A 16,578-nucleotide genomic window follows, 5' to 3' on the forward strand; every position below is an offset into this window, starting at 1 on the left:
GGGGGGGGGGGGTGGGGTGGGGGTTTGGTTCTTTCAGTTCTGACAGTGGTTGGTGATAAACTGGTCATAAACTGTGGCGCTCACGGGCATGCGGGTTTTCTCGGAGGTCTTCAGTGCTTGAAACTCGTATCTGACCGTATTTGTTATCGAGCGTGAGTTTCTGTTGGCCTGAGCTGCACGCTTCAGGTGGTTTTAGTCCTGTTTGTTGGACTGTTTCAGGTTGGAAAACCGTCCGGTTGTTTGGATGATTTGAGGTTGCGATAAGACAATCAGGGACACTTACTGCACAAATACTAAACGCCTCATTCTTGGTACCAGCATGTTTTTCCTCTGCTGTTTTTGTATATCAAGTCCAAACATTAGAGACAGGAAGTTCAAAGCTGACTCCCTCGATGCGTGGCCTGATGTTATCTTGGTTAACGTCATGTCTACAGTAACTGGAAGCCTGATCTCATCTTGTTTCTCCATGATTCATGAGATTTGGGTAAAAAAATCTGACCAGCATGTTCAGAGGATGGCAGTAGTTGGTAGACCTAGATTTTGTTTCCTGGGCTGCGACTGATGGAAACTTGTTCTTCAAACGTGCGAGTCACAGAGGCTTCCAGTTTTGTTGCTTGAGTTTTGAACGTACTTGGGATGTTTGTGCAACAAATTTTCTCTCAAAATAGTAGCAGAGTCGTTGCAGGTGGCTTGAACTCATCTCAGACCCTTCTCAGTTCTATCCAGAGCATCTAGAGCCTTTCTCAGTTTTGATCCAAGTATCCCAAACCTGTCTCAGACCCTTCACAGTTTCATTGCTGGGCTCTCAAACCATTCCTAATTTTGTCCCGAGCGTCTCAAAACCTTTTCAGTTTTGTTGCAGGCTACCCAAACCAGCCTTAAACCCTGCCTCTAAAACCCCTCAGGATTTTTTTCCTGGTGTCTCTAGCCCTTCTCAGTTTCGTTGCGAGCTGCTTGAATGTTTCCCACTTCTGTTGCGGTCGGCGGAGGGCAACGAAATAACGTGCACGGCCTCGAATACACTTTTGCAAACCATCTCCACAGGAATATGCCATGGACTTGCTAAAAGCTCGCTGGTCACTTGGTCACAAACACTCAGGATTCAGTGAGACTGCAGATAAAAAATGGCCTTTTTTTTGTTGTAATTTTGCGTCACCAACCAGTCTCCAACAGTTGCAGCTCAGTGAGATACTGTCTGAAGTCGTCTGCACAGCAACATTCTACAACCTAAATAAAACGATGTTGCAAGGGATCTCATTTTGCTCTTGGTTCTCCCAGTCACTGATGACTGACAGATACCCTTCGATCGTTGCAGAGTGGCTGCTGAATGAGCCCGCAATTTGTTTTTCTTTACAGTTTTCTGACACCTCGATACGGTTCTGGTTGTTAAACGTGAGTGTAGCGGGATAAGGTCAGTACGGGGTTACAGGAGGCTTATCTATAAGTTTATTGTGCTTTTATGGGAACCCCCATGCCCCCCCCNGAAGCAGTTCAGATAGAATGGACATCCTCTGTCCCGGGGCAGTGAACCCCGTTGTACAATAGTCTTCTTTTTTTGACATGACCTCTCAGTCAGAGAGCCTTTTGGCCTCACGAGTTAATCCCTGCCAGTGATGTGTCGTGGGCCGTGGTTTAAACGAAGCACTTGGGATTTACTCATAATGTCAGAATGGTTAGGAGTTCGGCTCCCACTCAGAACTAGTGGGAACACTTAGACTCGTTTTCTGAGTGCCCGCACCTAAACTGGTGTGTGTGGGCTTTAGCTTGGATTTAAGATGACATAATAGAGCTGTTTTTGGCAGTAGCAACTCATAATTATGGTTGGAGGCATTTCTGTTTTGATTGTTATGTTGTTGTAGTTTATTTGGTTTATCCTAACTGGATGAAGGCTATTTATCATAATCCTCAATAAAAAAAAAGACTTCAGTGGTAATCCTGTTTTTAATTGATGATTCCTCAGAAATACTAAAAACTATTTATAACTACCAGTATATATATCTGTCTGTTTGAGCCAAAGTGGACTTAATGGAAGACTGAGGAGGACACCAAATTATAAAATAGTGAGACTGAAATTTGTTAAAATACATCTTGAGAAGCCACAAAGCTTCTGGGAGGACGTCCTTTGGACAGATGAGACAAAACTGGAGCTTTTTGGCAACAAGTCCCATCAGCTCTGTGTCCACAGACCCAAACAGAACCAAAGAACAGAACCCTGAACCTACAGGGGACATGGAGGAGGCTCAGTTCTGTCCTGGGTCTGACACAGGGGGTCCTGAATCTGTTCAGGGTCCAATGAAACCTCAAGAATATCAAGGCTCTCTGGAGCCAGATGTGCTGCTCAGAGTCAGAAAGCTCGGTCTCATGGGTCCAACAGGATAATGACCCAAAACACTCAGCTAAAAGCACCAAGAATGGGTCAGAACCAAACATTGGACCGTTCTGAAGTGACCTTCTGAGCCCTGATCTAAATCCTGCTGAACATCTGTGGAAGGAGCTGAAACATCTGGAGAAGGAGCCCTTCAGACCTGAGACAGATGGAGCAGTTTGATCAGGAGGAGTGGGACAAAACACCTGAGGACAGGTGCAGAAGTCTCAGAGGTGCAGAAGTAAGAAGTTAAGGCACTTTGTGTCAGGGTCAGTCTGATCCAAAACTCAAAAGCAGTGACTGATTTTCATGATTTTATTTTCAGTAATTGTTTTTTTTTTTATTATTCCAAAGCTGCAAGTGAAGCTTGCTGATGTCTTAAGGTTGCTGAAGGTCAAATCACTTTGCACAAATAATAATAATTATAGCATTAATGTGGCTGAAGGACTGGATAGCTTGTATTTATGAGTATATTACTGGGAAGCTTAAATCGAGAGTGGAAGTCCTGGATGAGACGAGAACCAGTCAGCAGCTTTCATCTCTCCGTGTCCTCACCAGGAGCTCGGCGCAGAATCATTTCATCACCAGTGGCTCGTGTGTTCTTCAGCTCAGCTATTTCCTGCTCTGGGCGGCATCCCATCAGCAGACGCGTGAGGCGGTTCTGATCTGAACCGCAACGGCAGAACGTCGGGCGGCGGGGTGCGAGACGCTTTAATCTGCTTCCACATCTGAGCTATGAAAACACAGAGCTCGGTCTGGTCTGGTCGAGCCTGCCCTTCATCATTCTGTCTGCAAGTGTGTGTGTGTGTGCGTGTGTTGCTGCCTGTTTTATATTTTGGTTTGGTTGTGGAAAGCCAAAGCGACACCCAGTCAGTGAGATTGGAGCTGATGTCAGTCTGCTTGCGGAGCTGTGGGTGCTGACACCGGCGCTGCTCGGTGCCTCGTTCCGACAGACGAACTCACCTGAGCTCGGGTTCATTTGATCGTACCGTCCCACGCGCGTCCGCTCTGATTCTCTCATCACTTTCTCTGCAGATAAATAATAAATAACCCTGCGGATCGGGTGATGTTGCAGTCGGCAGCTTTTTAGATCAAGACGGATTTAAAGCAGACTTTTAAAGCTTTGAGTTCACCCCGTTTCTGTCGTAACCATTCATCGCTCTATTTATTTATCACCACCTGTGTTTGTTAGCAGAATATGTCACAAACGAGCGGATGGAAAACAATTATTGGAGCCATATAATCCAGCCAGTTTTGCAGATATTGAGCTGAAATATGGTGTGGTAGTAAGTGAGAGTCATCCCCAACACATACTTTGAGCATTAACAGATTGCGGGCGATATGCCGGTCCGGATATTGTTCTTTCATTGCACTTATTGCTAAATCACACATAAACACTTTGGTTGACAAGAAAGAAAAATAACCTGGATTTTAAAATGTGGGTCAAGCTTGATGAGTCAAATAAAAATGTCCTGAACTTAAAAAAAAACTGATACTCAAAATAAAACTGTAGATCAGTAAGGATAAACATCCTGGATGATGATACACGGTGGTGTTAGTATCATGATTCGGTCCCATTATTGCTGTTTTCATTAGATTTTAAAGGAAAAGGACAACAAGCCTCTGCACACATCTAAACCTAAGTTTAGTTAAAAAAAACAATGTAGTAATTGGTTGTAATAATGTTTAACAAAAACCAAATATTATATATTTTTCTAAGTTTGCTCTTTTGTTTGTTTAATCAAGTACTCTTTATTGACTTTTCCACATTTTCACCATCTAACCGTGTTCCGCTGTGTTTTGAAACAATTCTCATGTTTAAAAAATGAAAATGTTTCTTTTGTTTGTTGTTAAAATCGTTGGACTCCTTGTCATTGAGCAACAAACAGTTCTTTGTCATCAAAGTCCTTGGGTCTTTCTCCCTCTGACTTCCTCTCCAAATGAAGTTGTAACCATGGCGATTTATCTCCGCCGTGGCAGCAAAAGTGCCGTCGAACCCCCGCACGGAGCTGCTGTGCGCTACCCAACTCTGACGTCACTGAGTTTTGAAGCGTTTCGAAAGAAAAGATCCAAAAGGTAACAGACCCGGTGAGACTTCTGGGCTTGAGTTGAACCCTCAGACCCGGAGCGTTGGGCTCCAGACGGTAATCCTGACAAATCCTTTTATTTTCATGTTCTGCGACGGGACGCGGCGGGCAGATCAGCGTTTACAGCGGGCCACAGAAGTAATCAGAGAGACGTGCCCTGAGCTGCAGCTGGCTCCGAGCATGTAAACGTCAAACTGAGTTAATGGTGAATGACCTCGCCTTTCAATCCCTCAAGAGCAGGAAGTCATTATAGCCTCGTCGAACCAGGGGTGCAGCTCCTGCTCGCTCCTCACTTCATCCTGTTGTCTTAATGAATGATTCCCATCCAACACTCTTCCGTCTTCGCCTGCGTTCCTCTCACTCTGACCACAATATTGCTGTATCGCTTTCACTAATAGCCTGCACTTAGAGTACCTCGAAGGTGAAAGCCTCGCTCAGGCGCTTCCTGTCCGCACAGGAAACCTGTGGCTTTAATGCAGTTTAAGAGGCGGCGTGTTTGACCGGATTGATTCATTGTTTCCTCGCATCATCGCTCATCCAGGCGCTGTTGGTGCCTGGTGTTTGAAAATGATTTTATTGCACTGCAGGCTGACGTCGGCGTAGTCTGGGATCCGCTCGATAACACGAGCGTAAGATTTCCTGATTCACTTTTGCAACGAGCTGGAAGAAGTTTTCCAAAAAGAGAGGAATGCCTGCAACGAATAAATTAAAAACCCAGCTTTCCTTCATGCCAGAGTTTTAAACTATTCAAATATCAAAAATGATGCCACGCTAATAATATATGCTGTGAAGAACTAATTCATGAGATATTTTACTAACAGACAAATAGGACTGACTTTTTTAACAAAGGTGAGAAGCACCTGTTGTATTTGTTTTGCATGATTCTCAGATACAGACAGATTTTAGCACAATATCTACAAAGTGGCTAAACTATATCAATTTTTGGTTTTTCTAAGGTCAGGTTAAAACACAAATTGGGTGACTTTTCCCCCTGACAACCTCACAGCTCACCGCCGGGCCCATTTGGAAAGCTCCTTTGATTTTTACACATGTGAACTTTGGTCGGTCTTGCAGGTTTGACCAATCACCGCAGCTTTTCCCCAATCTGACCAATCTCCTTCTCGCCATGATAGAAATCACTTCCTGGAACTCGAACCTGAAGGATGAAAACGTGTCAGAAAACAAATTTAAAGTCAGTTTCCTGAAGGGTTACTTTAATGTGGAGCGTTGTGTTTGAACAGAGACAAAAACTGGTGCTTTTCTAGCTTAAAACATGCCTGAAAGTAGTTGTGTAGATTCCTTTTTAGTCAGCCGGGATGTGACCAGGCTACAAGTGATGATGTCATGGATGATCCCTGTTGATTTCAAGGTCAAGGTCGTAGTAAACCTTGTTGGTGCTCTAACTCTGCAGCTGTGTAACGTAGGAACGACTTCACAGCTGGACACCTCATGGGTCAGGGATGATCTTTATTGATTTAAGAGTCACAGGGTCAAAGGTCAAGGTCATAGGTGAACCCTTTGTCTGTGTTCCAACTTTAGACACGTATTCAGGATTGTTGTGTGAGGGAATTCATGCTTTGGATTCTGACGCTGATGGGCGTGTTGTGCACCATCATGTGGTAAATCTCGTAAATTAAATAGTTCTTGACACGTCGAAGAAAAAAAAAGCTACAAACATCACAACTTTGCGAAAAAACTGATGCAAAACAAGGCGTTTTGGGTCACAACAAATGCAAAAAATGTCTGCAAAGCCTTTCAGGGACTGTGTAATGGCATATATTAGTACTTGTATTGGTACTTTGCATTAGAAAGTACTCACATTAAATTACTCAGTTTGAAAAAAATTTGGTATTTGTGCATCCCTTTAAGTAAGGTTCTAAAATAAAACAAATGTCTTTGTATATTTGGATATATAGTACCCTACTGGTGCTTTTTTATCCAAATATTAGATATATAAATTTATCATCTGTAAACTAAATGGGCTGTATCATGTGAAACCACTTGTACGGCCTCATGGTAGCAGCTGGGGATTAGCTCTCAGTGAAAATAGATGTCAAAACACAACACACTGTTAGTCGTTTATCATGAGGGTGGCGCTCGCAGTTTTCCCTCCGTCCAACGAGAATCTGCTTCATGTGTATTCCAGATCCGAACGTGACTCATTCCTGTTCGGTGGTTGGGAGGACGGGGAGGGGACTCGGCGCAGATTTGATTGTTTTGGATGCTTTTACTGACGGGGCGGTTTCCCGTGCAGCGCCTGAATGACAGATTTGCTCCATATGGATCTGACAGTTGTTGACTCCAACTCGGAGAGGAGTGTGTTTATTGGTGTTAACGCTCGGCCAAGATGTGGGCTTTTTCTGACACACAGAACCAACAATACAGTTGAAACCAGATGTTTACATACGCTGAATAAACAGACTCAGAACTATTTTTTTTTCTCACTGTTAGACGTTAAATCAGACTAAACCTTTCCTGTTTTAGCTCAGGTTGGATTAACGATTTATTTCTATTTGTTAAAAGCCCAAATAATGAGAGACTTGTGGCTTTTACTTCAAAGTCAGAAGTTTACTACACCAAGATTACTCTGACTTTAAACAACTTTAGCAAGCCCAGATGATATTGTGGTTTTGGGACTTCTTGATTGGTTACTTGACAACACTTGCGCACCTCAAACCCTCGGCTAATTTCTGTTGATTTTTCCGTTATGTCACACAAAGAAGCAAAGACATCAGGAAGAGAATCGTCAGCCTTGGGTCCAATTTCCAGATCCCCGAAGGTCCATCTGTTCAAACATTTATAGTAGAAACACCATGATAATGTCCTGCCTTCGTACTGCTCAGAAAGGAAACGGGTTCTGTGTTCCTGACGTGTTTATGTTCAAAATGTGCGAATCAGCCCCAAAACAAAAGCCGAAAAGCTGATGTGGATGCTGCTGAAGCGGCTCAGAGAGTCATCATCCACAGTGAAACGAGTCCTGGAGCAACACGAGCCGACAGGAAGAGGCTAATACTCCCAAAGCAACATAAAAAAGTCAGATTACAGTTTGTAGATGGGATGAAAACAATAATATTGGAGACTTGAACCATCCTAACTGAAGTACGGAGGAGGCAGCATCATGTCTGCTGCAAGGCGGACTGGTGCACTTTATATAAGATAAATGGCAGCATGAGGAAATATTGAAGCAACATCTCAAATCAGCCAGGACAGGATTTGGACACAAATGGGTCTTCAAACGGACAATGACCCAAATTCTCACCAATTAGTTACAAAATGGACAATGAAGTCAGTGTTTTGGAGCTGTCGTCACAAAGTCCTGATCTCTAATGAAACCCAACTCGGTTTCATCAGTTCTGTCAGGAGGAACGGGGCAAAACTCCAGCAAACTATAGACCCAAGTCAGATAGTTTTAAAGGCAGTGATACCAAATACTAAAAAAACATGGATGGAAACTATATTTAACAAATATAAAGAACTTTGGGAAACCTAACTGATGTAAAACAGGAACGGTTTAATCTGATTTAATGTGAGGGAACATGGTTGCGTGTCTTCTTACAGTGAATCTAAACATCTGGTTTCAGCTGCGTGTAGTATAACCTTACCGTATTTGACTGAACGTTGCAGATCAGCGATGACTGCAGTGAAAAGTCCCGTACAGCTGGTCTCCCCGTCTGATGACTTCCAGAAACTTCCGCTCTTCACTCAGCCTCGGTGACACATGTCTCCTCTCCCCTCCAAGCCCAAACACTTCAGTCCGACATGATTTGATTAGAGGAAAAAAGCCCACGGTTGGGTTAAAGGTCCCCTCCTCTTCCTGATCTAATATTCACCTCAGTCTGCTGGTTCTGTTTGTCCCCCGCTGTCGCAGGTTTAGGACTAAACCCGGCTGATGCCCGGATATCTGCGCTCCTCGTGGAGGTGCTAATTTAAAACAGATGGCATGTGGATACAACGTTCAGATCTCCCGTTAGCAGGAAGGGGGACATCTCTGCTACAAATTACCACCTCTCCTTGCTGGTGCTCTGCCTTTTCAGTGACCCAGGGAGGAATGGTAATTTTCTAAAAAGCCTCAAGGCCGAGAAATGGCAAAAAGAGCTGGCGTTTTTATAAAGAGCGTCTTTGGCATTCTTCGTTTTTCTTTGCTGCGTTCAAGGACGCTCCCCAACAGACGTGCTGTCCCATTATTTAAACGAACATAATGTAGCAGTTAAAATGTTTCTCTGCGACGTGGGATTCCCCTTCAGGAAGCCGATACACCGTCTGATTCGTTTTATGTCAACAAAAGTGTCATCAGGGTGCTCATTTACGGTGCATCCTTGTAAAACTGGTAATTAAGTGTATAACAATCTTTGGGGAAGAACTGCAGTGATATAAAACTAGACATTACAATAGTTTTGTGCCATCAACATTATTTATAACAAAAGAAATGTTTTTTTTTTTTTGTAATTGTCTTGGAAGATCTCTGTGTTTAAGGGATGCAAATCGCTGTTTGGACATCTTTACCCCGGCACAAAACATAGGGTCAGGTCTAAGGCCCTGTTTACACCGGAACGATCTGTGGAAACGTTCATGTTTTTTCAGTGTTTATTGAGGCAAATCAACAAGGAAAAAAAACATGTTTACAAAGATATGGCTGTGCTTATTGAAGGAAATGCTGAACTATACTGTTCTTGACCCTAAAACTATCCTATAAAATGGTGATTATCGCATATCTGGCAACACCTTTCAATGAGGTGGCTCATTTTGCGGTCCCGTGGTTGGGAGACGTTCGTTTTCACACACCTTTCATCGTCCACGAGACACTCTGATCAGAACTCCCAGGAAGCTCCTCCCTCCTCCTACAGCGTTAAAACGGATTTCTTCCCGCCGGCTCTTCAACTCTCCTGTCCTCGTACAGATGTTTGCTTCCCATACCGTGACCAGATGTGTTTATTAAACAGACTGAGACAGTGCACGTCTGTTGGCATTTGCAAACATGATGGTGCACAATAATGACGAAACAAAGGGTCCGGGTACGAAGGGTATGAAGCTGTCCGGCCGAGGACCACTTCCTCCCAGCCACAAAGAGCCGCCTGTATCTCTGCGGTCTTTTTAAGCTCGCAGGTTTCTAAGTTTTGTTGGAACAGCTGTAAAGATGGCTGTATGCTAAACAGCCTCCAGCTGCTTCTCAGGAGCAGTACAAACAAAATGGCTCCATTAAAGCATAAACACGCCCACAACAACTTCTGACCAATCATACGATGCTTGACGCAAACCGCTGTGAGAAACAGTTCATCCGGGGCCTTGTCTCGATGTGGCGGATGAAGCTGCTATGTGAATAAAAATGAGCTTTACTGTTGTCGATGTCGTCTTGCATGCGCAGAACAGCTATGGACTGCAGCCGTCTGTGCTGTGGTTTCACACCACTTCTGGGGGTCCCCCTGAAAATCTCCACTCTGAGACCCGGGGTTCAGAAAGCTTCGGTTTCAGAGGAAACGAGCACTGTTGTTGTGTACACCTGGGGTGTCAAACTCCATTCCTCGGGGGGGCCGTTCTCCTGCATGTTTCAGATGTGTTCTTGCTTTAAAACGCCTGGTTTAAATGGATGACTTGTTGCCATGCTCCTGGAGAACTTGATGATTTGGCGAGGAGGTAATTAAACCATTTGAATCAGGTGTGTTGGAGCAGAAATGCCTAAAACTCCCAGGAGAGGGAACCTCGAGGCCTGGAGTTTGACACCCCTGGTGTACACGAACGGCTGTACCTTAACAGAAAATCTTCCGCTTCCCTCAAAAAACAGCGTTGGTGTAAAGGGACCCCTACGTAGGGTCGGGGCGACGTTTTGAAGAGGCGAAATCGGATCCGGAGAACTCGCTGGAGAAAATGTTCTAATATCAAGTTTCAGTAAAACCCTCCACCGGTTCATGACATGTTTCAGTAGCAGCCACACAACGTTGTCAGAAAGCGAACAGAGAGCTCAGTGTCCCTGTGAGCAAAAAGCACGTTTTGATTTTTTTTTATTTTTCCATGGACTATTATGGGATGTTGTACAGTAGCGTGTTTGAGTGTAGAGACGACTTCAAAGCCCCCGAGCTACACCCTATGGTTAGCGTAAAGTCAGGCACACACACAGCAGACAGTTATAATGTACAACACACCCTCAGACTTATTTAAGTCCATAAAACAGCTGAGTCTTCGCTTGCCTCAGATTTTGCATCAATCCTCTCTTCCCTCTTCGTACAACACAATTTCTCCCCACTCTCCCCCCCTCTTTCTGCTCAAAAAGTCTTATTTTAGCCAGGCCTCTCTGAGAGCATATTTCACATCTGAGGAATTTCCTGTTCTGCTTGTATCAGCGGAGGAACGACGGTCCGAAAGCAGCGCACAGACAATCTTTAGCCTGTCGTGGTGGGAGGCAGAACGGGGGGGCGTTTGACTCTACATCGGGTATGCATTTACATGTGAGTGATGAGACGATACAAACCCCCTGGAGGCCATTTTACTCCGTGGTAGGGAGCAAAACACTGACTTCCTATGCAGCGGTGGTCCAGAAGTTGCACAAAAATTGCTCTGGACACGGGGCTGGGCGATGTGACTGAAAATTAATGCAGTAATTTAGAGCTTTATCCAATATATTTATATATATTGCGATACTTTGAATCCTCCTTGTCACCATCCTAATGTTTATTTCAACAATAAACCTGGTGTAGTGGTGGCCGAGGGCAGATCGTGTCCTCTGACCCTTGTTTCCTCGCTGATACAAATTAACCCAGCAGCAGAAATGATTTTTTTAATCACTTGTTCTGCTAGGGTTTCCCGAATGGAAGAGGGAGTGAAATCTGATGCATTTGAAGCACCTGGGAAAAGCCCGAACTCCTCGTGAATTGGATGCAGGCAGATATACTCAATATATCGCCCACGACTACTGTGCGCATTCCGTCAACATTACAGATGTTTCTGTCCCTGGTTGTGTTTTTGAACATTTATGTTTGGAAACTGGACTTCCTGTAGTAGCAAACAGCAAATCTGCTTTTTTCACAGTCCATTTCGTCTTTCTGTTTTTCTCACAAGCTGTTACGGTCGGACCCTCTGAACGACGACAGAGCGCTCGGCTGTCGGCGTGCTTTTCGGCACATAATTGCATCAATATAATAAAATCAACCATTTCTTTCCTGTAGACATTAATGGACTCGTGGAGCTAACTAAAAAGGTTTACTGCCCTTTGTATGCAGATAAATCTTTTAATGATTTAATTTATCACCATATAGAAAATATGTCTCCTTGTATCCGATTTATGAAAAGCTTTTAAGCTCCTGGAAACAAAGAAGTGGGACTTGTTAACACTTTTCCTGATTGGTAGACTTTTAAAACAACTATAACATTTAGCATTTATATACCATATTAATATCAAAGCATGTGGCTTATTGTTATTAGTATGGAAACCCAAACTGGGTAAAATATTTGGTTCTTGTATGGCTGCCTGGTGGAGCCGGAGACGGATCAGAGACCTTTTAAAAAGACTGCTAAATCGATGCGGATCTGGGTGATTAGGCCTCTCCTAAATCAGATTTACTTTGTTTAAAACAAACAAGCGGATGCTCTTTCTCTTTGTCCCATTTCAAATCAAAACAAGCAGCTGTTGTTGGAACTGGAAGTAGATTTCTGCTCCTGCTGTGCTGTTTGTGCATGGATTGATCCGGTCCTTGGTTATTACCGTCTGGGTGCCAGGATAAGTGTTTCCAACGTCCCTGCCTGGGTGACAGGATTAGTGCAGCGCTAACTTTAAAGAAGGAGCTCACTGGGCTCTGATTGACTTGTTGGTGACCAAGTGACCAGCAATCACAGCCAATTACTTTTTTTTTTGTTAAATCAGAGCTTATTTTTGTGTGCACAACCTGCAAACTGTGTTCTACCCCATTATTTTGTTGCCCACCTCAACCTCAAACTGGAAACTAAGAATCCCCACAATCATTTTGAGACACTTTGGAGACTGAATGCTGTTAACCATCTAGTTTCCAACATGGCAGTGAGACACGAGTTTAACTGTTTGATGAACAAAGTCTTACTTTGGGTGTAGGGTCGTCAATCATAGAAATTTGACCAATGTTAAAGTCTGATAGTTGGGCGTTTTAACCTCTCCCGCATTCACATAGAGCATTATTATCACCTTATTGTCTTGATCCACCTTTAATGTTTTTAACGTTGTTCATTCGTGGGCTTTTGGCCATTTGTATTTATTTTTCTTCTGTAAATCAGAGATATTACCTCAATCTGTCAGTTTAAGTTACATGAAGGGATCAGTGCTGGAATTGCTGCTCCTTCATCAGGGGTCGCCACAGCGGATCATCTCCTGCTGGTTAACAGCGCTGGAGGTGGTTAACCCAGGCTCCAACCAATCCTGTAGAGCAGGGGTCTCCAATCCTGGTCCTGGAGGGCCACTATCCTACATGTTTTCCTTGTTTCCCTGCTCCAACACACCTGATTCAGTGGTTAAATTCCCTCTTCATGTTCTGCAGAAGCCTGTTAATCACCCATTGATTCAAATCAGGTGTGTTGGAGCAGAGGAACAAGTCAAACATGCAGGATGGTGGCCCTCCAGAACATGGATTGGAGACCACTGCTGTAGAGCAACTGTAGATCTGCATATTTGTTTTGCCCTTCTGGACACGACCCTTTATCCTGGCTTGGGACCAACACCAGGAGCCCGTCCAGTGGCTGGAACCTCAAATGTGGAATCTCGTGGAAACTAGGGGTCATATCCTGTTTTTCGATGAACCGAGACGTGACAAAAGTGGCCCCCGCTGCACTGAAACCCAGGGTTTTGATGTACTTCTGCTTCTATGAAGCTAAAAGGAAAATGATGCTCATAAGAGCCACACAGTTTTGTATTTTTGCTGCCATTGCTGAAGGTGTCTTGGGCTGTGACTGTTGGCGGCTAGTTGGCGTCCACAAGGCGAGTCTTTGAAATGTCTTGAAGCGTTTGGTGCGATGTGGGCAGAGCCCTCTGAATTAGAAATGTCTGATCAGATGCCCACAGATTCCCACCACTGATGTAAACCACAGAATCCAATCCTTATGTGTCCTCACAGCACCTCTGATGATTTTTGCCCCGCTCACCCAAATGTGGTTTGCGTCGTTGTCGTTTTTAAACGGCGTGCGTCGTGCTTTTACAAGGGGTCGGGTTGGGTGACGGCTCAGCGGGGGATGATGCATCAGTCGGTGTGAATGTACATTAAATCCAGCATGAATCAGCACCTGTTTGTTTACATAGAGAAGCAGACGGCGCCTAATTTTCTTTTCCTTTCATGCTAACGTGGTGATTTAAAAGTCGGCCTCCGTCGCAGGTTGGTCCTGTCTTTGTTCTACTGCTGTCTTTCAAAAACTGACCTGGGAGTACTTAATGCCTTCCAATAAACACATAGGTTAATGTCTCTCTTGGCGTTTTTATTGATTCATTCAGAGAATGAAAATTCGGGACGAATTTTGGATTAACAGACATAAGCTTAACGCCAATATTGGTTCATTTGATTGATCGGCAAACACAAAGTCAGAGATGTTCTGATCTCCAGTGAAATCTCTCATTCAAATCTGGATGAATGGGTCGATTTATTTTCCGCAGGGGATGATCCATTCGGCTAATCCTGATCACAAGGAGTTGGGCCAGTCGGAAAAAAGACCAACCTTCTCCCAGTACAGCGCTGAGATCGACTTACCTTTTTAGTTCTGGAGCTGAAGAGGGAAAACGATGCACTTCCAGCGGGCTAAATATCCTTTAGGCGTTAAACTCTGAGGCCTGTTTGTTTGGAAGAGTGCATTTGATGTGTAACAGTTTGTTATGACGCTCGACAAAATGACTTCTAATCTGCCGGGCGCGTTCTGCTGCGTCTGTTGACGGTTCTGTTGGTTCCAGCAGATTGGTATTAGCACGACTGGCATCTGCTTCCAGGGAGATTAGATGTTAGCCGCTATGTTTGTTGTTCCCTCCTGCTTTGGTCTCTAATCGGCACTGGCAGAAGGCCGCCTGAAAGGTGGCGGAAATTTGATTTTTGACCGTCAATCTGCCCAATTTCCTCTTTTATATCTTGTCTTCCTCTGTCATTTCCCCCAAAATAAAAAAACACCCTGAATGAGCTCACTCTAAACGCCTCGTTTGCTTTCTTTAAGATCCCGTCCTCGATGCCGACAGCTTGATTACAGCCTCACGCTGATGGCTCTTTCTGCAAAGCTAATGGAGGATGTGGAAGAAGAGGGTCAGACTCGCCTGTTTTCCTCTCTCCCTCTAATTTTTAAGTGGTTTTGGAGACTCTGACTGAATCCCTCGTGATTCAATCTCGCATCAACCTCGGCGGTCTCCCTGAGGTTTGGCCGCCACGTTCAGGAGCTTCAATCCGGACCGACTGCTTAGCTTCAGGGGTTCTGATCGGCTGGAGAGAAACCTTTACGCCGAACGGCAACAATCAACATTTGTTTCACTTTTAACTTCTTCTGGGCTTTCATGTTGTGAAACAAACCCAAACCAAGCCTGTTAGCAAGTGAAATTAAATTTGATAAACATCTACTCAAATCTATGCATTTTCCAGCCATTGGAAGTACATTTTACTTAATTCCCAGGGTTAATAAAACAACATAAAGTCAGTATATTATGTATTTATTGAAAGGTAGAACACTGGATTAGATTTAGCCTTCAAGCTGAACTTTATCTGAGATCGTACTTGATTATTGCATTACACTTATTTAGTTTTTTACACGCTTTCCAGAACAGCTATTAACGGTTTCAAAATCTTCTAAAACACCCAGCTGGTACTAACCAGTGATACCAACGAAGTTACAAGGAAATATCACAGAAAAATAGTTTGTTTTTTTTTTAATTAAAATATTACATGTAGAAACATTCTGTGTGATTTTAAATTAGACAAATGAGTAATTTGCATTTTAAAGGTCGAGCTGTTAGCTACTACAGCAGTGCTGTCCAGTAAAACCAATGATAGTTACATAGAAATGGTACGGAAAATTAATTATTCAAGGTAAAATATTATATTAAGAGACATTTAGTGTGAAATCTGAGTCCTGGAGGCGCAACAGGAGATTCTTTTATTGAGAAAGAGGAGCACTACAAGCTTAATAATCAACCTGGAGACAAAATAAAATACATAAATACATAGTTATCTGGTCCTTGCATGGTTAATATTGACTAAACGTACCACCACTGACGGCAAGAACCTGCAGAGACCCTGAGCCTCTGCTGCTTTCCTCACCTCTGACCTTGTGGTTTGCAGTTACATCATCGAAACACAAGTTCTGCACGCTGAGGGCAAATATCAGAAATGTTCCGTTCAGCGGAGCCTCATAGGAAGCTTTGATGCGACAGGGTTATGACCCGATCCCGAAAAAGTTATAAATTTCGACGGAACTGCGAGCAATAAAAGCGAGCTCGGTGTGCTGAGATGTTTGAGTTGTTTTACAGCTTTCCTGATCTCATCCTCGCCGGTCTTTTAGCTTTGAGGTCTTCGGCTCAGCTCATAATGTCTGCGTTTATTCACTGTGACGTCTCGAGTGGCGCAGGTGATGGATGTCCGGGCTGGGACCGCTGTGAGCCCCGCGCTCTATAAATACATTTCCCTTCGTATGGTTTGTGGTTGCAGTAATGAGCAGGGAATTTTAAAGCTCTCGGTTTTTCTGGGCTGCGTGGTTTTGCCTTGCTAGCCCGGGCCTCTGCAGTCTCTCGCTCAGACCCCTCGTGTCTCCCCCCCCCCACCGCCCTCTCAGTCTTTGTTCGAGTGCTGCTGCAGCACTTGGCCCTGCCTGCAAATGAGCACCATTGACGGAGCAATTATTCAGCATGGGGCAAGCCCCTCACCCCGCCTGTACGCGCTCATGTACACACTCAGCGCCGCATTCGCTGTCATGTTTAGACTTTTTTTTTGTGTGTGTGTGTGTGAGCGTCTTTCAGCAGGACGGCAAATGAGATAAACTGAGAGGGAGAAGAATAAAAACTCGCTTCTGGAAATTTTCTAAGAAATTATCTTTGAACTGAATTCCCTCGGGGCTGGATGAGCTTCATATCCCTTTCAAACATGAATTAATGGGACTGACGAGCAAACACACACACACACACACACACATTTCTTCCCCTCAGACACAGCTCCC

At 44.1% G+C, this 16,578-nt stretch overlaps 1 protein-coding gene across 2 annotated transcripts in view; it reads left to right on the forward strand.

The window, feature by feature from the left end:
- LOC108242198 (microtubule-associated protein 2) overlaps positions 1 to 16,578 on the forward strand; it is a 56,868-nt gene that overhangs the window by 7,374 nt on the left and 32,916 nt on the right. The window lies entirely within an intron of this gene.

The sequence above is a fragment of the Kryptolebias marmoratus genome, linkage group LG23 (assembly GCF_001649575.2).
Source record: "Kryptolebias marmoratus isolate JLee-2015 linkage group LG23, ASM164957v2, whole genome shotgun sequence".
In the NCBI taxonomy this organism is placed as follows: Eukaryota; Metazoa; Chordata; class Actinopteri; order Cyprinodontiformes; family Rivulidae; genus Kryptolebias; species Kryptolebias marmoratus.